General features: G+C 40.8%; 1 protein-coding gene across 1 annotated transcript in view; it reads left to right on the top strand.

The window, feature by feature from the left end:
- The window catches only part of negr1 (neuronal growth regulator 1), a 470416-nt gene that overhangs the window by 127351 nt on the left and 317211 nt on the right, over positions 1-25854 (top strand). The gene's annotated exons all lie outside the window — the stretch shown is intronic.

Raw genomic sequence — 25854 nt, 5'->3', positions numbered from 1 at the left:
GGGTTTTCATTGAAGTTTTCAAAACTAAGTGAAGTATGAATCATGTAGATATGGAGAAACTCTTCTGACTTCTTAAAGTACCAAGATTGAGAGAGCACAGATTTAAAGCGATTTTCAAAAGAACTAAATGCAATGAGAAAACAACTTTTTCATAGAGCGAGTGGTTCTGATTTGGAACATAATAGCTGTAAGTGTGATGGAAGCATGTTGCATTGAAGTATTAAAGAGGGTATTGGGTGACTGCTGAAACAGAAACAATATGCAGGGTTATCAGGAGAACACAGAATGATGGCATCAAGTCTTGATGGTCATTTGGCCTGCACTACAGATACAATGGGACAAATGCCCTTTATCTGCACTATAACAATTCTTTTATTCTGGTAGTGCTCCCCTGTACCTGCCGTCCTGCTCCTTCTGGTGACAAAGGTCATGGGTTTGGAAGGTTTTCTCTAAGAACGTTTGGTGAGTCGGTGAGTTCGTATTGTAGATGGTACACAAGGTGGCCACTGTCGGTTGATAGTGAAGGAATTGTTCGGGATCCATAGCCTTTGTAGTACTCGATTGTTGTTGATATCATGTAAGTTACTTGAATTAGCTGAAGACTGTGATTCTTCAGGAAGAGGATTAGATGGATTATATACTTGGCTGTTCAGGTTGAAGATGTTTGAAAGTGCTTTGGCCTTGTATTTGCACTAAATGTGTTGCCCACCTCCCAGCCCCCAGCCACATCATTGAAGATGAGGATTTTGTGGAACTGCCTTCTCTAGTGAGTTGTTTAATTGTTAACTATCATTCATGGCTGGAATAAGGTGGAAATGTAGAATTTTGATCTGATCTGTATTGTGGGATTGCTGTGCTGTGTATATTGCATGCTGCTTAAGCTCCTTGTAGCTTTAGCAAGTTGGTATTGTGTGTTTTAGGTATACCTGACTGTTCCTGACAAGTGCTCCTGCACTCTTTCTTTGAACTACAATTCTACTCATGTCTTCTAGCCCTACTTTAGAGTTCAGATGAAGAGTCACTCAACCCTAAGCATTAACTCTGATTTCTCTCCACAGTTGCTGCCAGACCTGCTGAGCTTTTCCAGTAATTTCTGTTTTTATTTCTGATTTATAGCATCCATAGTTCCTTCAGTTTCTGTCTACTTTAAAGTTGTTTCTTTTCATGCATTCGTGGGTTGTGAGCATCACTTGCTTGGCCAGCATTTATTGCCCAAGCCTAATCATCCAGAGGGCTGATAAGAGTAACCACATTTCTGTGGGTCTAGAGTCATATGTAGACCAGACCAGGTAAAAACAGCAGATTTCCGTCCCTAAAGAACAGAGTGAATTAGATATGCATTTTCCAACAATCGCAATAGTTTCATGTCATCATTTAGATTTTTAATTCCAAAATTCTATTGAATTCATGCCATGGTAGGATTTGAACCCATGCTTCCAGAGCATCACCTGGGTCTTTGGATTTAATGGGCTAACAATATTGCCAGTAGGTCATCATCTCCCGAATTTGGGTTTAACCTAAGTGCACCATCATTTACTAAATTCGTCCTGAAGTTCCTCTTTAAATATTTTCTTCTCATAGTCCAAAATTTCCTTCTTAAATTGAACCCCTTTACATTTACATTCACTTACTTCTGCCCTCTAAATTAGCTCAGCATGCTCATAGTCAGATTTCTAAGGTCCAGTGATGCTTCATCAGTTCTGGAATAGTCACCAAACTCTACATTAGCCGTGTTCACTCCTGACAGATGCTGAGTTTCGCCTGCAGTTTCTGTTTTTGTTTTAGATATCCAGCATCTGCAGTTCCTTGATTTTTTTTTATTATTAGAGGAGCCACAAATTGCACCAACTCAGATTAGTTACAGGTGCTGGACCTGGGTATGTTAGAACATGGACCTATCGTTATCATGTGTCATGTTGAGTTTAGATTATAGAACAGTACAGCACAGTACAGGCCCTTTGCCCCACGATGTTGTGCCGGTTTATCTGCTTTGTTCGCACCCATCTGCTGACATGAACACTGTTTATTTGTGCTGCTGTTGCTGCACTATGCTAGATGGGGGAGAACAAGAAACAGCAAGTGCAGCAGCAGCAGAGGTCTCAAAGAAACAGGAGCTTCAGGAAGGCCTCAGTGAGGAACGGTAGAGAAGGAGGACTGCTCACTGGAGACCCCAGCCACCTCCCAAGAGGTAAGGAGTAAAGGTCTCCTTCCTGGACCTGTCTGAACAGCAGTGACCCAGAAGGCTGATTTTGACCAAGCAGGGAATCACCAATCTATGTAGTCTCCTGGTTGAAGACCTACTGCCTACTGAAGCAGCCTGGGTATGTGGTGCTAACCGTAACATACTACTGTCCATACTGCTAGCCATGACCATCAGATTTTAGTACTTTGGATCATTCTAGGCTCCCTGCAGGGAATGCTCCTGCTCACAATTGACGCCTGTTCCTCCACGGTGAGATCAATCAACTTGGGCACCATCTTCCTGCAACCACCCTGCAATTTTCAGAGCTTTTCTCTGCTGTGTTTCACTGCAGTAACTATCGAGGTATTATTTACCAACCAGGATTCCCAGTGGAAATTGTATCATGTGGGCTGCAGCCAACGTGGGCTGACCTGCCTGATGGCATTATGGACTTTCGGCTCAACTGTATGAGTCATGCCACTGTTTTCTTTTCTGGAAGTGCTCCTCACTTTGTACTGTTAAAATTGTGCTTAGTTTAATTTCTTCTGAATAATTATTGTGTTTTGCTAAACAAAAATAGCGATTGGTCAGCCTAACTACTGATCAATTCATCAATTCATGCCTGTTTACGCTTCTTGTCCTCCTCTTCTACCCTGTCCCAAACCAACCACAACCCTGGCCCTAACGTTCCAGTCCAATTCAGGTTTCAGCATCTCACTCTGATGTTCATCTTCATGACTAACGCAGTAACTGTCAGGGAGGAAAACATGCTTTTTTTGGAAGCATTTCCATCATGGGTTTTCATCAACTTAATGTTTTTTGAAGGTTTTAAAATAGTTGTAAAACTTGTTCTCAATACTGCTGGTGCATATGGAGTAAAATATGCTGCAATATTTTAAACAGTCTATCTACTAACCAAGAATGATGACACCCCAACTGTCAGTGAAGCCATCATCCATATCTGTCAACTCCAGGTTTAACTGTCTTAATCATCCTTTGGCAGTCTTCCCATCCTCTATAAACTGCAGTGACTGTGCTGCTTGTAATCCTCACCAGATCCGGGTTGCCTGTTACCCTGGCCCTTTTGAGTTTCAAATTGAAAATTTTTACCCTCATTTTAAAACCCTGCATGGTCTTGTCCCTACTTGATTGTCTGACCTCATGCAACCTTATAACACATCTGCACCAAAGTCACGATCAGTTTCTCTCACCGAAGGCCTTTTACCTTTGTTCCTCACAGATAGCTGTGCTTTTCATAGAATCATAGAATCCCTACAGTGTGGAAACAGGCCCTTCAGCCCAACAAGTCCACGCCGAACCTTAGAACATTCCACCCAGGCCCATTCCTCTATAACCCACCTAACCTACGCATCCCTGAATGCCATGGGCAATTTAGCATGGCCAATCCACCTAGATTATCCATCTAAACTCGATGCCCTGAAATTCAGTTCCTAAGTCTATCAATCCCGCTCACCTCCTTCAAGACCTTCTAAAATCTTAATTTTTTTGACAAAGCTGCTGGTCTCCCTCTGAACGGTTCCTTCTTTGCCCTGGTGTCCATTGTTCCATTTCTGCCATGGGCTGTTTTACTAAAGACAATGGAAGTAGTTTAAGAACTGTACCAAAAAAAAGCTTTTTCATAGAAGCAGAAAACTGCTCCTGTGCATAACTGAATTAGCTAATGAAAAGTCAGTCATTGTGAAACAGACTGAAGTGATGTATGTTTTGAGGTTTTATTACCAAATTCGGTGGCAATCATTTGAAGCAGTGAACTATGACACAAAACAGGTGATGAAATCAAATTATTCTGCTGCAACGTATAATGATCATCATTGCTCTGGATGACAAGTTGCTTATGAGCATGATAGAGTCAATGCAGTTCTGCTCATTTGATTCTGTTGTCTAACCTGTCACACCGTTAATGGTGATGGCGAGTGTGATATCAATTCTGTAGTGAAATGAATTCCATTGTTTCTTGTAGAGTTTTTTTGTATTTCATGTTACCTAACTGGCATATATTTTAAGATACTAATTTTTGCTTTGTTTGAGTTTGATGTGATCTTTTATTATGGATTATTTCCTTTAGCCTCACCACTTTTCGCCCCGCGGGACCTGCTCATTCTGTCATCCCACTATCAGTTAATCTTGAGGTTCAGAATTGAGCCCATAGTGAGCAGCCTATTAGGGTCTAGGCCCGAAACGTCAGCTGTCCTGCTTCTCTGATGCTGCTTGGCCTGCTGTGTGCATCCAGCTCTACACTTTGTTATCTCAGCCTGTTACTGGATGGGGGCTTTCATATCTGAGCACAGTTTTGCTCTCATTTCAATGTCGACATGCGACTTTTCTGCGCAGGCTTTATGAAGAGAGATTAGGACTAGCAGACCTGAAATCATTTGTCATTTGCATAAATCCTCCAATTTGGGTTAACAAATGCAACAAATCCAAAGATCTTTCCTGATCCGTATAGTTTTGCAACAAATCTCATACTGCACTGATAATCTAACAAGTGCTGGCTTTCTGTTTGAACCATTCTTTGTGGTTTGTAGGTAGTTCACAGTATTTCACTACTTGGGCTGAAGTATTCTAATGCCTAATTCACCTCATAATTTGTGTAGGTGCTAGATTAAAACATTTCAGTTTGTGCAATTTGCCTAGATAACTCACTTATAATATGGTGCACTTACACTCTCATGAAACAGCCATCACCAAAACAGAATACAAAGGACACTTTATAAACCTATAAAGTATATTTTACAGTAGTATGTATTCATTTTGAAGTGTTTGCTTGGCATATCAACAGCTAGCATATTATGAGAAGTGCTTTGCATTAAAATGAGACTATCAGGCACTGCAGAATAAGTTCAACAGATGGGCCAGTGTATGCCAATGGGAAGCCCATGGGATCAGTGACAAGGGTTTGGCAAATTTCAAATGAATTATGAGATGGTATTCAAAAAATTATTATAATGTGTTAGCTGCTACAGAATTTGAATCAATTTCGAGAGAGAGAGAAGTTTTTTAACCATATCATCTGGATAAATTTGACAGCAAGTGCATACTTTTGTATGTCATAAAGGTGGCATATATGATGACTTTACTTCTCCAATGTCAAAAATCATGCTTTTGTATGTACTCAGTGAATGAGTCGACCTATATTTTCACCCATGACATGCTAAACTCTCATTAGTAGCCAACCACAGTCTTTCATCCCTTAACAGCATATTTAACTTCCTCAGGTGTAAGCAGGGGGCCCCTCCCCCCAACTTCATATTAGTTGTCAATGGCATTTTAAAATGGTGACCACCCATTCGCATATCAGCAAATCAGTTTTGTACTTGGCATATAAGTGGACGCCATCTTTGAATCATTGCTTTATTTAGGTTTGGAGGTTGATTTATATGCTGACGTCTCCAGTAAAACAAAATCTTCGGCTGAAGAAATAGAAGAATTTCAATAAGCATTATTTGCTCAAAGGGCCGTGGACTATTGCAAACTTCTTATTTCCCAAGGAAATTGGCATTTAGCTTACCACTTCCTCAGTGGAGTTCATTTTTAGTAAGTATGCAAAATTAAAATAGTCCTTTGTTCTCAAAGGTTTGTTCTGATCTGTGCAATGCGAGCAGAGTTGAATCTGTTTCACATTTCTTGCATGCCATAGTGATGTCATGATTCAGTGAGGAATTGGCATAAAAATATTCAGCCTAATCATAACAAACTAAAAGAGGTAAATACATTATAAAGTTGTGAAAGCTGATATCAGAAGAAGTTACATTCGGCTGAGTCTTACTATGACTATGTTCATTTTGTTGTGTTTCATGGACGGCTTCTATTCCTAAGGCCCAGGGACTTCTGTCATTGTATCTTATCAGGTTAACCCTGCCCATATAGTTTCCTTAGTATCCGAATCTTGCCCTATTCAAATACTAGCCATAGCCAAATGCTGGGATATCTCAGAAGGAGCCAATGTCATTGGTATCAGAGCCATCTTGAAAAGACCATTGTGCTCTTAGGCAGCTGCACACCATGGTTCCTGACATGTCACTTTGCTTTGCAGCCATGGATCTGGAAGTCCTGGTGAATGAGCTGGTACAGAGGCTAGATGTTTTCTACACCCCCAGCACCAGTGAAGAGACCACACCAGCCAGTCTGATCCAAATTTGCCACCTAGGCTGGTGCTGCCTTAGCCAACTGGAGAAATAGCCAGCACCATTGGAAGGACATCAGTTACAAAGAACAAAGAAAAACAACAAAGAAAATTACAGCACAGGAACAGGCCCTTCGGTTCTCCAAGCCTGCGCCGATCGAGATCCTCTGTCTAAACCTGTCATCTATTTTCTAAGGGTCTGTATCCCTTTGCTCCCTGCCCATCTATCTACCTGTCCAGAAACATCTAAAAAGACACTAGCGTGTCTGCATCTACCACCTCCACTGGCAACGCGTTCCAGGCGCCCACCACCCTCTGCGTAAAGAACTTTCCACACATATCTCCCATAAACTTTCCTCCTCTCACTTTGAGTTTATGACCCCTAGTAATTGAGGCCCCACTCTGGGAAAAAAGCTTTTTGCTATCCACCCTGTCTATACCCCTCATGATTTTGTAGACCTCAGTCAGGCCCTCCCTCAATCTCCGTCTTTCTAATGAAAATAATCCTAATCTACTCAACCTGTCTTCATAGCTAGCACTCCATACCAGGCAATATTCTGGTGAATTTCCTCTGCACCCTCTCCAAAACATCCACATCTTTTTGGTAATGTGGCGACCAGAACTGTACGCAGTACTCTAAATGTGGCTGAACCAAAGTCTTATACAACTGCAACATGACCTGTCAACACTTGTACTCAATACCCCGTCCGATGAAGGAAAGCATGCCATATGCCTTCTTGACCGCTCTATTGACCTGCGTTGCCACCTTCTGGGAACAATGGACCTGAACACCCAGACCTCTCTGTACATCAATTTTCCCTAGGACTTTTCCATTTACTGTATAGTTTGCTCTTGAATTAGATCTTCCAAAATGCATCACCTTGCATTTGCCTGGATTGAACTCCATCTGCCATTAATCTGCCCAACTCTCCAATGTATCTATATTCTGCTGTAATCTCTGACAGTCCCTTTCACTATCTGCTACTCAATCAATCTTTGTGTCATCTGCAAACTTGCTGATCAGACCACCTACACCTTCCTCCAGATCATTTACATATATCACAAACAACAGTGGTCCCAGCACAGATCCCTGTGGAACACCACTGGTCACAGGTCTCCAATTTGAGAAACCCCCTTCCACTACTACTCTCTGTCTCCTGTTCCTAGCCAGTTTTTTTTTTATCCATCTAGCTAGTACACCCTGGACCCATGCTTCACTTTCTCCATCAGCCTGCTATGGGGAACCTTGTCAAACGCCTTACTGAAGTCCATGTATATGACATCTACAGCCTTTCCCTCATCAATCAACCTTCTCCACTCTACCAGCCACTATCTTGTCATTGATATCTGTCTTCTCACACTCACTCCATCCTCACCACTGTACCATCTCCGTCCAACGCTCATGTTCTACCACTTTCACTGTTGTCTGCAACACCTTCCTGCATTCACTGTCATCCACCACAGTTCCTGACAGTACTATGCGAGCATGCCTCCTGTCGTGCCAAGCAATCATTCAGGACATGCACCCCCCACCCTCCAACTCCTGAACCTGCACAAGCAGTGACAGCTGGAACCTACTTTCATCCCCTTTAATACCTCCATCTGTTTCATTCCAAGAGGAAAACAGCACACAAATGTCCAGCAGCCTGGTAGTGAGTGGTCAGCTGCCTGACATTTGGCTCCGCACCCCTTATGTGACAAGCATTCTGATTCTGACCATCTTGAGCAGCTGACTGACCCTTTCCAAATCTCTTGTATTGGAGATAATAAAGTGTGAAGCTGGATGAACACAGCAGGCCAAGCAGCATCTCAGGAACACAAAAGCTGACGTTTCGGGCCTAGACCTTTCATCTCTGATGGTCTAGGCCCGAAGCGTCAGCTTTTGTGCTCCTGAGATGCTGCTTGGCCTGCTGTGTTCATCCAGCTTCACACTTTATTATCTTGGATTCTGCAGCATCTGCAGTTCCCATTATCACTCTTGTATTGGAGGCTGCCTTTGACTTACTGTGCTGGCGTTCCCTGAATAAAGGCTTTCTAACTGTAACTCCTTAACAGGGCATTGACTTCCAGTTCTAGAAGTCACAGTGACACATGGGCCTCTGAGGTTTGCACAGCCAGTAAGAAAATGAACAGGAATGCCGATCCCTAGTGACGCTTGAGAGGCTGGTACTGAGTTGTCCTGTCGAATATGCTGCAGCCAATATGCTGTATCTCAACCCAATGCTGTTACAGGGTGAATTTCAAGATTTTGATCCAACAACATAAAAGGAACAACAATATATTTCCAAAACAGGATGATGAGTGGCTTAGAGGGGAACTTGCAAGTGGTTCTGCTGCCATGTATCTGCTGCCCTTCTCCTTCTGGATGGAAGTGGTTGTAGATTTGGAAGGTGCATTCTAGGGAATATGATCAAGTTGAACATATTAGCTGTTATACATTTGACATACAAAGGTTCCACATCTGTGAAGGCTGACTTCAATGGGATGAGACTGTCAACAGTAAACGTAGAAAAGCTATTAATGGGTAAACTAGAAAGCTAGTGAGAAATTTAAAAAGAATTTGTTCAGAGACAGTACTTGTTAACAGGCTTAAGGGAAAAGGGCTGTATTTATCAAAAAGAAAACAGCAGTGGGCACCTAAATGAAAGACACTGTGAATTGGATGTCAAGGATAGCCAAGCCAAGAAGGGAAAAGTAGTTCCAGATGCAAAACTCTAGAGTTAAAGACTATTAGAACTAGAAGAGTTCAGACCTGAGTTGGTTACACTTAAGATGCTAACAATACCTGTATTGAATGGAGGATCTGCAATATTTGGATGGTTCGAGGAGATTTGAAGGGTAACCTGGCCGGAGGTAAGTAGAATGTTCAAGAAATCTGAATTCTTATATTAATCTTTGAAACATCATTCCATGATTAATCTTCTAATTTCTGATAAGAATCTAAGCTGAGTTTTGTGAGTGTAAACCAAAAGGACCTGGATGGAAAGGTGAGTTAAGATTTAAGTTTAGAGAACAATTCCCTGCCCTCATTGTTTTAGTAGTTACCTGTATTTTTGGAAAGTGACATTGATCCGTGCACAGTTAACAAAGGCAACAGAGGGAAACCAATGAACGTTACACCAGTTAGCCTAATGATGCTCACTATGGAAATTGCTGAAATGTACAAATAAAATTAGAATGAGTAAATGACTTGAAACTGTTCAGCTGATCAGAGAGAGCTAGCATGGATTTATAAAGGTGACCTCATATTTTGTGAACCTGAGTGTCAAGCATTTTTAAAACATTCAAAAGTAGGGGACAGGGAAAGGTAAATGGATGCTTTTTATGTGAACTTTCAGAAGGCATTTAATAAAATTCCTAATAAAAAGACTATTAGCTGAAGACCAGTTGCTTGGAATTAAAGGCAAATTCTTAGCATAATAGCTGAACTGCAAATGAAAGTTTAGGGATATTAGACAGATATTCCAATTAGTAGGATGTGTCTATTGATATTTTTTAAGGATATTTACCATGATCTCAACCAGTCATGATATATATTAATGACTTAGATGATAGAATAGAAAGCCACAAAGTTAATGTTGCCAATGCCACAGTGGTAGAATGCACTGTAAGCAGTATGGATAGAAGCCCAAAAGACCGATACAGGTAGAATATATGATTGGCAAAATTGTGGCAAACTGATTTCTGTGTTGGCAGATATGAGTTCATCCATTTTGCACTGAAGAAGTATAGAAGAATAATACTGTTTGAATGTTGAAAAGCTATACATCCAAAGAGATTTGGGTGCCCAGCTACACAAATCATGATAATAAAATGTGAGGCTGGATGAACACAGCAGGCCCAGCAGCATCTCAGGAGCACAAAAGCTGACGTTTCGGGCCTAGACCACGTCAGCTTTTGTGCTCCTGAGATGCTGCTGGGCCTGCTGTGTTCATCCAGCCTCACATTTTATTATCTTGGATTCTCCAGCATCTGCAGTTCCCATTATCACTACACAAATCATGAGCTTGTTATACAAAGGGCTGTTGGAATGCTGACTTTTATATCTTGAGAACTAGAATACAAAGATGGAGAGATCATGCTCCATCCGTACAAGTCCCTAGTCAGACTACACACAGGTTGCTGAGTGGAGTTCTGATCACCATACTTAAGGAAGGATATAATGGCCTCAGTGGGAACTCGGCGTGGATTTACTGGAATGACACTGAAACTCCAAAAATTAAATTACAAGTAGAGATTACGTGAACATTGAGGCGTTTTTTTGGTTGAATTAAAAAGCTGAGGGGTGACTTGACTTTTGGACACATAGATATTTGCAGCAGAGAGGTGGCCATTTCAGTAAACAGTCAACAAAGATCTGACTACACAAATCCCATTTTCCAGCTCTTAGTCTTTAGCTCTGAAGGCTATGGCAAAACCCTTGATATTCACTTGAATATATAAAGACCATTTAAACATTATGAGAGTTTCTGACTTGAGCAGCCTTTGAGGCAGTGAACTTCAGACAGAGATAAAAGTTCTCCACAACCCCCACCCGCACCCCCCCCCCCCCCACCTTAGTCATTCACCTTAAAAAATTGCCTCTGATTATTGGCCCATGTACTAATGGGAAAAGCATCTTCCTATCCACCCTCATAATCTTATGTCCCTTGATCGGGTCCACTCTCAACCTTTGCTGCTTCAGGGAAAATGACCCATCCTATCCAATCATTCCTTATGGCTCAGGCAACATTCTGGTAAATATCCAATACACTCCCTCCAATGCAGTCACGTGCTTGTTGTAATTCAGTCAAACTTTTTATAATATTATGGAGAAAAATGCATAGTAGAGATAAACTATTTCCCTTGTTTTGGAGTTTAGGATTAGGTTCGATATCTAAAAGATAGTGGCAGACTTTTCAGAGGTAAAGTCAAGAAACACTTTGATGTTAGATTTATAGGTAATTTCAATTAGAGATTAGTATGTTTTTGTTAAGCATGTAGATTGATTAATCTAAGAGCATCAGTTTATAAGTCTCACTGTGGCAGTGCGCGAAATTTAAATTTAAATTGCTGAAAATCCGGAACTGCAAACTAATGCCTGATAATGGCAAACATGAAATCATCATGAATTATCATAAGGACCTATTCAGCCTTTTAGTGAAGGAAATATGCTATTTTTCATTAACAAGTCTGAATGTGACTCTCAATGCACAATACAGTGGTTGATTCTTAAATAATCTCTGAAATAGCTTAGCAAACCATTCAGTTAATTTTTTTTAAAAAACTTGAACTTTTTTTTTAAACAACCTGTTCAGAGAAGTTATTACACACCTGTGGAACAGGTAGGACTTGAATCCAGGCCTCCTGATCTAGGGGTGGGGCACTTCCATTGCACCACAAGAGACGTCTCAAACTATTCAGTTAAAGGCCACTTAGGGATTGGCAGCAAATACTGGCCTTGTTGAGGATGCCTGTATTTCATGAATGGAATGTTTTGTAAAGTATGAAAGGACATGGAACAAATGCAGGCAGAATGAGTCGGATTGTCGATAATTTATGAACTGTTTGAATGTTGAAGGCGTTAAAGGGCCCATTACATTTCTTTGTTCAAGCAAACTGCAGAGATGTGGATATCTGAAATGGAGAAGTATTCTACATTTAACCACATCCGTTACAGTTATGAGTACAAAATAAAAGCTTTAATTTGTTAAGGAATTAAAATAGGTATTGCGTGTAATTGAAGTATTAGGAGGCAACTTTGAACACTTATTTATAACTGACTACGATTTTGAATGTAACAAGTATAATGTAGAACACTAGTTCTTCATAGATTTGCTTTCAAATCACTCTAATTGCTGCTGCTTTGAAGTAAGTTCCAAGCGTAATTTAGCAGTGTCACTCTCAGGCAACAATGAGGATCATAAAGACTTCATAAAGAGTTAAGAAGTTCATGAAGAAATTCAGAATACACTTTCACCATAGGATATTCCAGATAAGAAGAAGCACAGTTACTTTCTGTTGAAGATCATTAGATTAAATGTGAGTAAAAAATACAGTATGCAGTTAATGCCCAGTAAGTCAGGCAGCGTCAGTAGACAAAGGAACAGAGAAACTTGGCTGAATCTTAGACTTTCTTTTTGGCTCGATACAAGTCATATCAAGTTTGTTTGGAGGGTTTCTTGGTGCAGGGCTTAGTGAGATTTCTCAACATATCTTACCACATTAATTACCTATCTGCTCCCTAATGTGTCTCTCACATCCAGTTTCCACCCCATATATCAAGTATTGTCCCTGGGACTACTCAGCACTCAGTTTATATTCCCAAAATTCACTGGCATCCCTTGTGAATCTGCCTCCCAAAAAGCCCATTGTGCACCCAGAAAAACAGTGCCAGTGCCAAGCTGACATTTGCCTCAGACATGGCAGATGGGGGGAATCAGTGCCCTGCTTTGTGGACACACACCTGGAACACGCGAGATGCTAGAAGCTGTAATGCAAAGTCTTCATGCTGAGATCTGGGCTGTGCAGATCCCTCTGGACACAATTCAGCAGGTGTTTTGCAAACTCTGAAACAATGTAGCAGCTGCGCTGCATCATCGTGGCACTTTGCTGAGCCACTTATGGTACTCTTCTGTACTTTGATGCTGCAGTTTGGAGTGCACTTTCACTTTAATTGCAAAGTCGCTACAAGGACATAAATCGTTACATAAATGATCTGGAAGTGAATGTACAAGGCATGATTAGTAAGTTTGTGATGGAAAATTAGGAGGTATTATCAAAAATTACAGAGGGATCTCGATCAGATGGGGAAGCAGGCTGAGGATTGGCAAATGCAATTCAACACAGCTAAATGTGAAGTGTTGAACTTTGGAAAGTCAAACCAAGGTAGGACTTACACAGTAAATGGTAAGGCCCTGAGGAGTGCTGTGGAACAGAGGGACTTAGGAGTACAAATACATAATTAGTTGAAAGCAGTGTCACAGGTGGACAGGGTGGTGAAGAAAACATTTAGTATGCTGGCCTTCATTGGTCGAGGCGTTGAGTATAGGAGTTGAGATGTTATGTTACAGTTGCATAAGTTATTGGTGAGGCCACACTTTGGGGTATTGTGTACAGTTTTGGTCACCCTGTTATAGGAAAAACATAGTTAAATTGGAAAGTGTGTGAAGAAGATTTACGAGGATGTTGCCTGGAATAGTAGGCCTAAGTTATAGGAAGAGGGTGGCCAGGACAGGATTTTATTCTTTGGAATGTAGGAGAATGGGCGGTGAATCATGAGGGCCATAGATAGAATGAATGCATGCAGTCTTTTTCCCAGGGATGGGGAATTGAAAACTAGAGGGCATAGGTTTAAGGAGAGAGGGGGAAGATTTACGAAGGATCTGAGGAGCAACCTCAGACAAGGAGAGGATTGTGACCTCACAGAGAGTGGTGCGTATATGGAATGGGCAGCCAGAGAAAGTGGTTGAGGCAGGTGCAGTAGCAATGTTTCAAAAATATTTGGATAGATACATGGATGGGAAGGGTTGAGAGGGATTTAGACCAAATATGGGCAATTGGATCTGGCTGAATGAGCACCATGGTCAGCATAGACTAGTTTGGGCCGAAGGACCTGTTTCCATGTAACATGACTCTATGATCTAAGGCCATTTTATGCCCAAACAGGCAGCTAGTTAATGGATTGGATCTGCTTTTACCTGAAGCAGCCTACTGACTTTCTTAGTGTTCATTTACTTCACACCTATCTGCATGCTCACAAGCTCCCTGCCTTCCCACAACTTGCCTTTTTAACACTTTGCCCCCTTTGCCAGCGGTTAAAGGCTCACAGTACTTGACTTGCTGTTCAGTGAAGAGAGAAAGCCATATGACTTGTTGTGATTGTCAGCAGTCATTAGTTAAGAGACTGGACATTGATCTATATCGCAATGTCACAACTACAGCACACACCAGCCAGCTACACAGCAAACACACTGCATTGAGCATCAACCGAGAGGTCATGTCTCACAGTTGAATGGAGTATTCTTAGTTAAGCCCAGTGGGCATACCATCAGTCAGAAGATTCCCATACACTTTTGAAGGGCTTGGTGTGATACCAGTTGAGGTCATAGCCACAGTCAGTCGGATGGTTGAGGTAGTCAGGGTCACAATCCTCAACGTGAGTGGCTGCGTGGAGTTGCACATTTTCGCTGTGTCTGCATGGGTTACCTCAGGGTGCTCCAGTTTCCTCCTACAGATCAAAGATGTGCAGATTGGGTGGATTGGTCATGCTAAATTGTTAATGGTGTCTAGGGATGTGCAGGCTAGGTGGATTAGCCATGGGGAAATGCAAGGCTATAGGGTGGGTCTGGGTCAGATGCTCTTTGGAGGGTTAGTGTGGACTTGATGGGCTGAATGGTCTGTTTCTACAGTGTAGGGATTCTGAGTGTCTGCTGGAATAAGACAAAGGGAGGGATGGACTGAGATGGAAGTGACAAGCCTAGCTGTTGGTGCTGGACAGGCAGTAAATGCTGCCCAGTCAGAAACATTCATGTCCCACGAGAAAATATGAAAAAGTATAAGGGAGAGAAAGTTGGTGAGATCTCCGAAGAGAGAGAAAAGCAGGTGCAGAGGTGATGCAGGTTAGTGGTTATGGGATGATTGGATGAATAAGGAAAGATGTTACACAAGACAATGGGTTGGGAAAGCATGAACCTTGGTGGGAGATTGATGCAGTAGCAGAGACTGTGTGAGGTAGCAGTGAGAATATGATGGCATTTGTCCTGGCAGAGGGCAGATTGTTAATGACCTTCCCGTGGCACTGCTCCACATTCCTCTGAACTCGAGAGACCGCACTGAACTGTGTGGCAACCCCAGACCAGGCTGGCAGCAGATTCTGGTGTCATAGCCTCCTCTTTCAGTTCTGGTCAAACTAGATGGTCCTCCTCTGTGCCACCATATTCACAAGGACCCTGCCCCAAAGTGCGGTGCCAGTTTCCCCAGGCTAAATGTCACCAACTGAGTAGAGCAACTCTGGACTGCCAGCACTTGACCAGGTGCATACCAGGCCGTTAAAAAAAATGGTGCTGATGCCCAAAATCCTGGATGGCCAGCAGTGGCGAGCACTGCCAACAATGATGGATAGGAAAATCTGGCTAGCATCACATGAAGTAAATACAACATCATTGTCTTCAATGTATTTGAGAAGAGACTCCAGTGGTGAAATATCATTGTAGTGCAGCTTTTGAAAGGGCAAGAATATTCTGACCACAGCTTCCTGATTTCCATATTCCCAACCGTACATCTTTCATTACTGGAAGTAACTGACTGATTTCCACTTAATAATATTGGGCTGTGTTAGCCTCATCATTATTCTTTTATAAATTTTAGCTATTAACTGGTTCTCTCTCCATAGATGCTGCCTGACCCTGAATGTTTCTAGCATTTTCTATATTCATTATCTATGAAATATTGCATGGATGGATAAATAAGAAGTGAACAATAGTTGAGTCTGATGAGGTATAACAATCTAAAATATTGCTATTTGTGTGATGAGTTGCTGTCAAGTTCAGTACAGATAACTATAAGGCATGGCATACATGATTTATAAAATAGACAAACTCTGCACTTTACAAATTGTGTGAAGTATCAGAAAGAGGCTTGGGTTAATAGTACTTAGGATTTAATAATGTGGAGCAGTAGTTAGCAAAACAGTTAACCATTTACAATACAGCCAAATCAGTCAAAGATGTTGTGTAAAATCTGTACAATAGTCTAACCAAACCACTCAGTTTTGTAACCCAGTATCTCTGACCTGCTTTCTTTTTGAGCTTGGATTATTTCTGACTTGCTTTCTCTTCAGAACTCAGCTTCCACTCAACCTGCTCCATTTGAGAGTTAGGTCAATTTTTGGTTACTCAGACATTTAAGCAAAATCACAGGTGATTAGCACAATGCAAAATGACTATCAAACTGTAACTTGTATTAGTTATAAAGCGTTTAATCTGATTAAATAAATTATAGAATATATTAGAATTTATGCGTAGAAATATATTGAAGTTGCAAATGGGAGCATGCCATGCTGCATAAATGTTTCATGCCTGCTTATCCTTCAGTAAATATCATTATTTTTGCATGCCCTGTTTATCTAGAATGTTGACGTAGCTTTTGCCTCAACCATTAAAGCTAGAGTTAATTCTACAAACTGATAATGTCCTGTAATATCTTTTACTCTGTTCTAAACTTATTGCATTAATTTAGGATCTAGTCTAATCTTTAACTACTGGAAGCAGTCAGCTTTTATGTCATTTTGACCACATATGGTAATTTTGAACATGGTGTTAAATAGTATAGTATTGATTACTGAGTTACAAAGCAAGACTGGCAAAGTTGCTTCAGCAGTTGTCGAAAAGAGATGGCTGGAAGGAATGTCATAAAGAAGTAAATGAATAAATGCATGTAAAATTAAATCACATGGGATTGAGTTGGTGTACTAACATCGATAGAGAACTGTTGGGCAGGCAGGTAACAAGGTAACTAGTGGAATACGCAGAGATTAGCACTTGGACCCACAGCTATTCACAATATATATTAATGATTTAAATGAGGAAACTGTATGTGATATACCCAGGTTTGAACATGACATAAAACTGGGGGAAGGTGAATGAAAAGGAGGATGCGGAGATGCTTCACAGTAAGTTGGACAAATTGAGTACATGAGTAAATACATGGCACATGAAGTTTAATATGGATAGATATGAGGTTATTCACTTCGCTATCAAGAACAGGAAGGCAAATTATTATGTGACTGTGGATAGATTGGGAAAGAGGGAAGCCCAACAAGACCTGGGTGTGCTGAAAGTGAGCATGTAGCTGCAGCAGACCATGAAGAAGACACAGACACTTTATTGTTACAGGGATAGTAGGAACTGCCAATGCTGGAGAACCTGAGATAACACGTGAAGCTGGATGAACACAGCAGGCCAAGCAGCATCAGAGGGGCAGGAAAGCTTGACGTTTCGGGTCGGGACCCTTCTTCAGAAATGGGGGAGGGGAAGGGGATTCTGAAATAAATAGGGAGACACGGGGAGGCGGATAGAAGATGGATAGAGGAGAAGATAGGGTGAGAAGAGGCAGACAGGTCATAGAGGTGGGGTTAGAGCCAGTGAAGGTGAATGTAGGTGGGGCGTTAGTGGGGGATAGGTCAGTCCAGGGAGGACAGACAAGTCGGGGTGGGGTGCGCAGGATGAGGTTAGTGGGTAGGAGATGGGGGTTGGGCTTGAGGTGGGATGAATGGTTAGGGAGGTGGGGACTGGCTGGCTGGTTTTGGGTTGCAATGAGGGAAGGGGAGATTTTGAAGCTTGTGAAGTCCACATTGATACCATTGGGCTGCAGGGTTCCCAAGTGAAATATGAGATGCTGTTCCTGCATCTTTCGGGTGGCGTCATTGTGGCAATGCGGGAGGCCCAGGATGGACATGTCATCGAGGAGTAGCGGGGGGGTGGAGTTGAAATGGTTCGCGACTGGGAGGTATAGTTGCTTGTTGCGAACAGAGCGTAGGTGTTCTGCAAAGCGGTCCCCAAGCCTCCGTTTGGTTTCCCCAATGTAGAGGAGGTCACAACAGGAACAGCGGATACAATATATCACATTGACAGATGTGCAGGTGAACATCTGTTTGATGTAAAAAGTCTTCCTAGGGCCTGGGATCAGGGTGACGGGGAAGGTATAGGGGCAGGTGTCGCACTTGCTTTGGTTGTGGGGAAAAGTGCTGGGGTGGTTGGGCTGGAGTGGAGTGTGGAGTGAACCAGGGAGCCACGGAGAGAGTGGACCCTCACAAGCTTCAAAATCTCCCCTCCCCGGACCACATGCCAAAACCTGCCTAACTAGTCCCCGCCTCCCTAACCATTCCTCCCACCTCAAGCCCAACCCCCATCTCATACCAACTAACCTCATCCCGCGCCCCCCCCCGACCTGTCTGTCCTCCCTGGACTGACTTATCCCCTCCCTGCCTCCCCACCAACAATCACCTTCACTGCCTCTAACCCCACCTCTATGACCTGTCTGTCTCCTCACACCCTATCTTCTCCTTTATCCATTTTCTATCCACCTCCCCTGTCTCCCTATTTATTTCAGAATCCCCTTCCCCTCCCCCATTTCTGAAGAAGGGTCCCAACCCAAAATGTCAACCCTTCCTGCTCCTCTAATGCTGCTTGGCCTGCTGTGGTCCTCCAGCTTCACACCGTGTTATCTCAGACACTTTATTGGCTTTGATTGCAAGAGGATTCAAGTACAGGAGCAGGAATGTCTTGTTGCACATCTACAGGCCCTTATCTGAGGAAGATTTTTCTTCAATGGAGAGAGTGCAATAACGATCTGCCAAAATTATTCCTGGGAATGGCAAGACTGACATACGAAGAGAGATTGTTTTCAGTTGGGACTGTATCCACTGGAATTTAGAAGAATAGTGGGGAATCTTGTACTGTCCTTTGAAATTCTACCAGGACTAGACAGGGTAAACACAGGAAGGATTTTCTTAATGAAGAGTGAGTCCAGAATCAGGGATCACAGTTTAAGAATACAGGGTAGGCCATTTAAGAGCGAGTTGAGCAGAAATTTCTTCACCCAGAGAGTGGTGAGCCTCTGGAATTCTCTGCCACAGAAAGCAATCAAGGCCACAACACTGAATATATTCAAGCATGAGTTCAATATAGTTCAAAGAGCTAACGGGATCAAAGGGTGTGGGGAGAAAGCAGGAAAAGGAGACTGAGTTGAATAATCAGCCATGATCGTATTGAAAGGCGAAGCAGGCTTGAAGGCTCCTATTTTCTATCTTATTAAATGTGCAGAAAGGTCTAGTACATTACTTCAACCCACACAATTACCATGGTAACCCCGGTGAAAATTTGCGAAGGTAAAGGTAGAACTGATTTTGACCATATTTTTCATCACATAAAGTCTGATCAATTTATGAAATGGACTCCCTGTTAGTAAAAACAAAAACCTTGAATTTGTTGACAAAATAATCAGTTTAGTCAGTCACTATGACAGTAACATTGAAGGTTCTTCCAGGATGAATGTGCTGTGATGAAACAAGTCACATTTATCTGATCTCATTGTATGAAAGGACACTGAGATTAAATCATGTATGTTTCATTATTGCAAAAATTCATCCATCAAGTTAAATCTTTTTACCTTCAATAACAGGAAAAATTGTTATGATTTTTTTCAAAACTGAAACATGGAACCAAGTCAGGCAACCCTGCCAGACCTAATTCCTGTTTCCTATTTCCTTCACACATCTATGTATCTTATTCTTAAATAGTGACAAAAGCATTACTTTCTTCCATATCTATTTTGCTGAGTAGTTAATGACTTTTACCAGCAAAGAAAGTAGCATACAAGTTTCCTTTTAGGCATATCTACAAATGAAATCGTGCTACATCTGATATCATTGTATTCAAAAATTATAATAGGTTGAAATATCACAGTCTTTAAAGCCTGGATTACCTGGAGACAGCAAGGATAGGCAGCAAATATTCATAAATCTATCTGCATTTAACCAATCAGATAATCTGAAATGTCTTTTACCAGAACTGTGTAGTCTCAGACCAACTGTATCTGAGGACTAGTGGGCAGCATCTTGTCATTGGGAAGTGAATATCTTCAAAGAAATATCTGAAAGCCGTCCTGAAAGAGGTGAAAACCTCCTGAGTGCCATTTTACAACTTACTTCCTAAAATATCAGAACAGCGGTCACCATAATGGCAACAGACAGGCCTATTCAGGTCATGATCTTCACAAAGAATGTTGCACAGAAATGCAGTTGAGGACATTGACATAGATCTGATCACCCAGATCCTCAAGAGCCCTTTGCTACCTTTGGACACTCTTGCAGTTTAGTACTAGTAGGTGGTGGCTTCTGATTAATCTTCTGTTCTTCATTAGTAAGGGGATCAAGATTACAAGGGAAGGCAGGTGAATGGGGTTCAGCAGCATGTTATCTACGATCAAATGGCATCGCAGTTTCAATGGGCTGTTTGGCCTTATTCTACTTCTACATCTTATATTTTCATGGGCATACAGTCTTACTTTCCAAGCTACTGTATGCTGCTGATCGCTTTATAACGATGGCATAAAGCACCTTGGAAAATTTATCTGTAGTTGAAATAATTATGGAAATGCAGGTAGTTATTGAAGTGTGACACATCTACGTGAAATGTTTTTATCTTCTCCAGAGCCCTTTTGAGATTTGAAGAAAGAGTGGAACATGTCAAAGAATGTAAAGGTCAGGTGAAGGTGTGGTAATGTGGTGGGGTATTCGAGGTCAGGAGATGGCCAAAAGAACAAGAACATTCAATAAGAGGAACTGTGGGAGGAAAAGAAATTGAAAACAAGTCTGAAGGCAGAAATGACTGAACAAGGTCGACAGACTCTTCAGAACTCTCAAACTGATTATTTCCGTCTGATTCTGTGACTGGAGTTGCAGCTGCACCTATTTTATATGGTACTGTTTTTCTCTGCTCAGTAACAGTGTACCTGAAGGATATTCTCCAGGCACAATGCCATTCTGTGCACATGAATATTTGGGATTTTGCAGGGTCAGCCATTAAATCGCACAAAAACTCAAGTGGAAACTCATGTCTGGTGCAAAAATGACAGAATAAACTAAGCAGAAGTTTTCTCAAACTACCCAAGTATGACAATTGTAATAATTGCTAAAGGGTGAAGATTTGTAGATTTAAAAAAAAATTCATGGGATGTCAGCATTGGCTAGGCCAGCATTTATTGCCCATCCCTAATGGCCCAGAGGGCAGTTAAGAGTCAACCACATTGCTGTGGGTCTGGAGTCACATGTAGGCCAGACCAGATAAGGATGGTAACTTCCTTCCCTGAAGGACATTAGTGAACCAGATAGGTTTTTCTGACCATCAGCAATGGTTATATGGTGATTATTAGAATCTTAATTCTGGATATTTATTGAATTCAAATTCCACAATTTGCCATAGCAGGATTTAAACCTGGATCCACAGAACATTAACTAGATCTCTGGATTAATCGTCCATTGAAACTTCAAAGTACTGTTACACCATGTAGGTAGACCCAGTGTAGATTTATGCAGCTTAGTTTGTAGACTGCCTGTATGGCAAAAGGAGGAGCAGGTTTCAGAAATGATCTCAATACAGACTATGAAAATATGGTTTGGTGATTCTGAATAAATCTTACTTCCATAAAGAGTAGTTGAGATGAATTTTGTGGGAAGTGGAATTAAATTATGAGGGCAAAGGGATGGGGGATATTTTGCTGATGTTGTATGAAGCAGGATGAGAGAAGACTTTTGTGGACCGTAAATTCTGGTGTGACCTGGGATGAATCACCTGTTTTTGCACTGTAAACGCTATGTAATTGTTATATTATGATTTTGATAATCTATACCTTTTCCATTAAAACATTTCCATTAATCTTAATAGCTTTATTTGTTTGCTCTAGTGTATTTAGTTTTCTTTTATGAATTTGAATGCCTTCTTATATCAGGCCACTTTCCAAAAGCCAAATACCGCAAATGTTAATATTTCAAAAAGTGCGAGAAATGATCAGAGTTTGGCAGCATCTGTGGAGAAACAAAATTAATTTGTCTTTTCAGAATAGGGAATAATTAGAACTGAAAGAAGTTAGAGTTGTAAAGGGTTGAGGGAAGAACAAAATCTGAGGTCTGTGATAAGATGGAATACAGAATATATTAAATGACAAAACTGACAATGGTGAAGACAAAGGTGATGGTAATGGGACAGATTAAGTAACATAATATGAGTCTAGGGTAGGTGTAAAAAGTAAAAGCAGAAACATTGTTGAGAGCAGGGGATTGCAATCTGTGGCTCTGAAGCCATGGATATGTGCAGCTCTTAACTCGCATTTATCAAATACATTTTGATGGTAATGAATTGGCTTGCTTAATTTCTTTCAGCTTTTATTAACATTTCATTTATGAGAAAGTAAAGTATCGTTCAATTAACGTTTGCTTTGTATAAGCTCCTTAGATCCCTCACCTTTTCCAGTTTTAAAGAAAGCTTGTTGATTTGAAATGTTAGCTCTGTTTTTCATGGTCCACAGGTACTGCAGAAGCTGCTGAATATTTCCAGCATTTTCCATTTTATTTCATTGAAACTCCTCCAATTCAGGATATATTTTCAACTCTTTCAATTAAGTGCTACTTATTGGCTTTTAATTCTATATGATTTTTGTTGCCACTTCCTGTACCTAATTAATACACTCTCCTGTGAAGCACCATGGGGAATTTATTATGTGAAGTGCAATGTGAATGCATATAGGTGATTGGGTTGTTTAAATGGTTGGTAAGTGAAGTAATGTTCTTTTCCATCCTCGCTGCATTTTACTAAGAGGTTGAGCTGGTAATATGTTTGCCTTAATAAGAGATTCTGCTCCTCTCTTCTCCAGTTATCTACAGACTGGCCAGGGTGAAGTTGGCACTGCAGGTCTCTGGTCCTTAGTTCAGGAGGTTCGACAACATTTTTATTATATAATGCAACCAAGTTACACACATTTTCACATTCTCATTAACATGTCCATTTTCTTTTTGTGGAGATTGTATCCCTTAATCTCTCCAAATACCTCCAAACTGGGACCTTGTCACAGGCTTTCTGAAATCTTCATATACCGCAGACTCTGCATGGGCACCATCCACCATATCTGTTAGCAACGACCTCTCAACAAGCATTGTCAGGTTTTGCAAATGTTATGTTTATATCTGAAATTCATGCTGACTGCTTTGAAATATTTCCTCTTGTTGTGATCCCAACTGACCTTATTACCGGACAAGTCAGACCCCAGACTGAAATCTGGCTTGAGACAGCATTTTTAATTTTGATCTTATTGAGATGGTCATTCATTGAAACACAAGTATTCAGTGCTGCAGATTCAGTTTCAACAAGCAAACAGAAGTTCATTAGACAAAGTAAATGAAGCTAAAATGGACTAAACCAAATTATTAAATATTATATGAGGCTAAAGATTTAAAAACAAACAGTAAAATACAATCCCATTCATCCTAACAGTACATTTACAGTGAACAAAAACAAAATTGCTGGAAAAGCTCAGCATGTCCGGTAGTATTTGTGAAAAAATCAGAATTAATGTTTCGGGTCCAGTGACCCTTCCTCAGAACAGTTCTGAGGAAGAGTCACCAGACCTGAAAGGTTAACTCTGATTTTTTCATTCACAGATGCTGCCAGACCTTCTGAGCTTTTCCAGCAACTTTTTTTTTTCCTGAATTACAAGCGTCCACAGTTCTTTCATTTTTTTATTTAGTACTTTTACCATACTCACACGAGACAGAATTCCTTTGTTAATCACATCTATAGGGTTTATCTTTACAGATGCTTCAATTCCTGCTCCTAAAAATGTGATAGTCTCTTCCTTGAGACTTTGTACAACTGGGCATATACATTTTCAGCTTTAAATAAACCATGCTGGTTTTAAACCAAACACTTCTAATCTGTAGTTTTAAAACTAAATTTCTTGCACTGAGGTAATCTATTTATTAATAGTTCTAAACTATCTTCTATTTTTAACAGCAACTGCCTTCCAGCTTCAACCCAGACTCTGCAAACCTGAAACCAAAAGGGTTTTTCTGAAGCTATACGAGTGTTTCTCATTAGCCAAGAAAGCCATTCTAGAACCTTCTACTGGCAGCTGAATGCACAATTCCATACTCTGTTTACTCATAAAACTCCCCTAATGAAAACAAAACTCCATTACTCTTCAGGAAGTCTATTTCTCTTACTGTATTTTGTTAAAAGAATCATTCTGGCTATAGAAATACTCGCAAGATAATCACCAAACTTCTTCAGAGATACATATCAAACTCAGGTCAAAATCCAAACCCTAAAATAAATTATATTAAAACATAAATTACAACTTGAAATCACACTGTTCATCTAGATAAGCTCTTCAATGAACTTAGCAAGTACCTAATTGGAGGAATACTTGTTGCTGACCCTCCGTACTCAGCTTTGAAAATGACTGCAATGTTCCAAAGGCCCCGGAAACATGACCGGTCATTTGGGAGCACTATTTTCAAAGCGCCCCCATATCAGACCTCATGGGTGTTTGAAAATCCTGCCCTAAGTGTTACCACCTACTTGCCTTCCCACCGAATTTTAAGATGAAAGATGCAGCAATAATAACTGCTGAAATGAAGTCACGCAATGAAAGCAAAGGAACAAGATTGAAAGGGAAAGGGGAAATGTAAGATTTTATAAGGGTTTCAATTTTCAATCTCGCTTTTAGTTTTCCCTAGTTCACTGTGAACAATGTTACGGGGAAGACATTGCTAATATGTCACCATTTTTGTCTGCCTTTGGTGATAATAGATTACATTGTAACTACTTTCATAAAATAATTTTTCAGATAGGATAAAATAAATCTGTAACCACATTTTCACACTTTGAGGGCATCCTTTTGTACTGGTAGCGAACATACTTAAAGCCTCAGATTGTTAATAAATATCAAAAAATGGAGGTGTGATTTTTCAGCACGTATTGGAATTAATTGTTTGAAATAGCCCCAGAGAATTGAAGGGTGCCAGATGACCTTTGAAATCTAATTTCACACCTGTTTTCCACCATTCCAGTGCAATTGATTATGTGGATATGTGTTAGTTTGAATTTTCTTTTAGATCTGGAAGATGTATGACATAAGCAATTTCTAGATAGTTTTAATATCACTGTTTAAGTTTAGTTTGAAATTTGTTGCAGAGTTTAGGATAAGGATCTTGAGATTTAGAGACTGTATTGTTTCTGTGATATTGTCAGTACCATGCATCAAAAAATGGATGGTTATGCTTTGGTTTTTCTGACTTCGGACTATATCTTTCAAAGGATTTCATTTGAGTGGAAATAATCCATTACACGTAACGCAGATCAAGGGAAGCTCATAGTAACCAATGGATGCTTTAGGGAATTATGCAAATGAACATCTTTACCCAAAAGCCAAGTCATTTACTTCCTGCATTTATTAGTGAAGTCAAAAATAATCTATTTGCCCAATCCTTTCTTTACTAATCTCAGCTGCCAGGGTCACAATTCAATGGCAACAGATCATATGAGGAAAGATTGAGAATTCCGGATCTATATCCAATGGAGTATAGAAGGATGAGGAGGTAGCTCATTGAAACTTACCGAATACTGAGAGGCCGAGATAGAATGGACATGGTGAAGATATTTTGATTAGTAGAAGAAACTAGAACCCCAAGTGCACAGCCCCAGAATGAAGGGACGGCACTTTGGAACTGAGATGAGGTGGAGTTTCCTCAGCCAGAGGGTGTGAATCTGTGGAACTCATTGCCACTCAGAGGCCAAGTCACAGTCTTTAAGATAGACCCAAACAAGTATTGATTTGTAAGGGCTTCAAGGATTACAGGGAGAAGGCAGGAGAATGAGGTTGAGGAAAAAAATATCAGCCATGATCAAATGGTGGAGCAGATTTGATGGTCTGAATGGCCGAATTCTGCTGCTATAACCTTATGGTCTTACTATGGAGCTCAGAAATCTCTACT

The sequence above is a fragment of the Stegostoma tigrinum genome, chromosome 8 (genome assembly GCF_030684315.1).
Source record: "Stegostoma tigrinum isolate sSteTig4 chromosome 8, sSteTig4.hap1, whole genome shotgun sequence".
Classification (NCBI taxonomy): Eukaryota; Metazoa; Chordata; class Chondrichthyes; order Orectolobiformes; family Stegostomatidae; genus Stegostoma; species Stegostoma tigrinum.
Note: the sequence above shows the minus strand (reverse complement) of the source record. Positions and strands in the feature narration are given on the sequence as shown.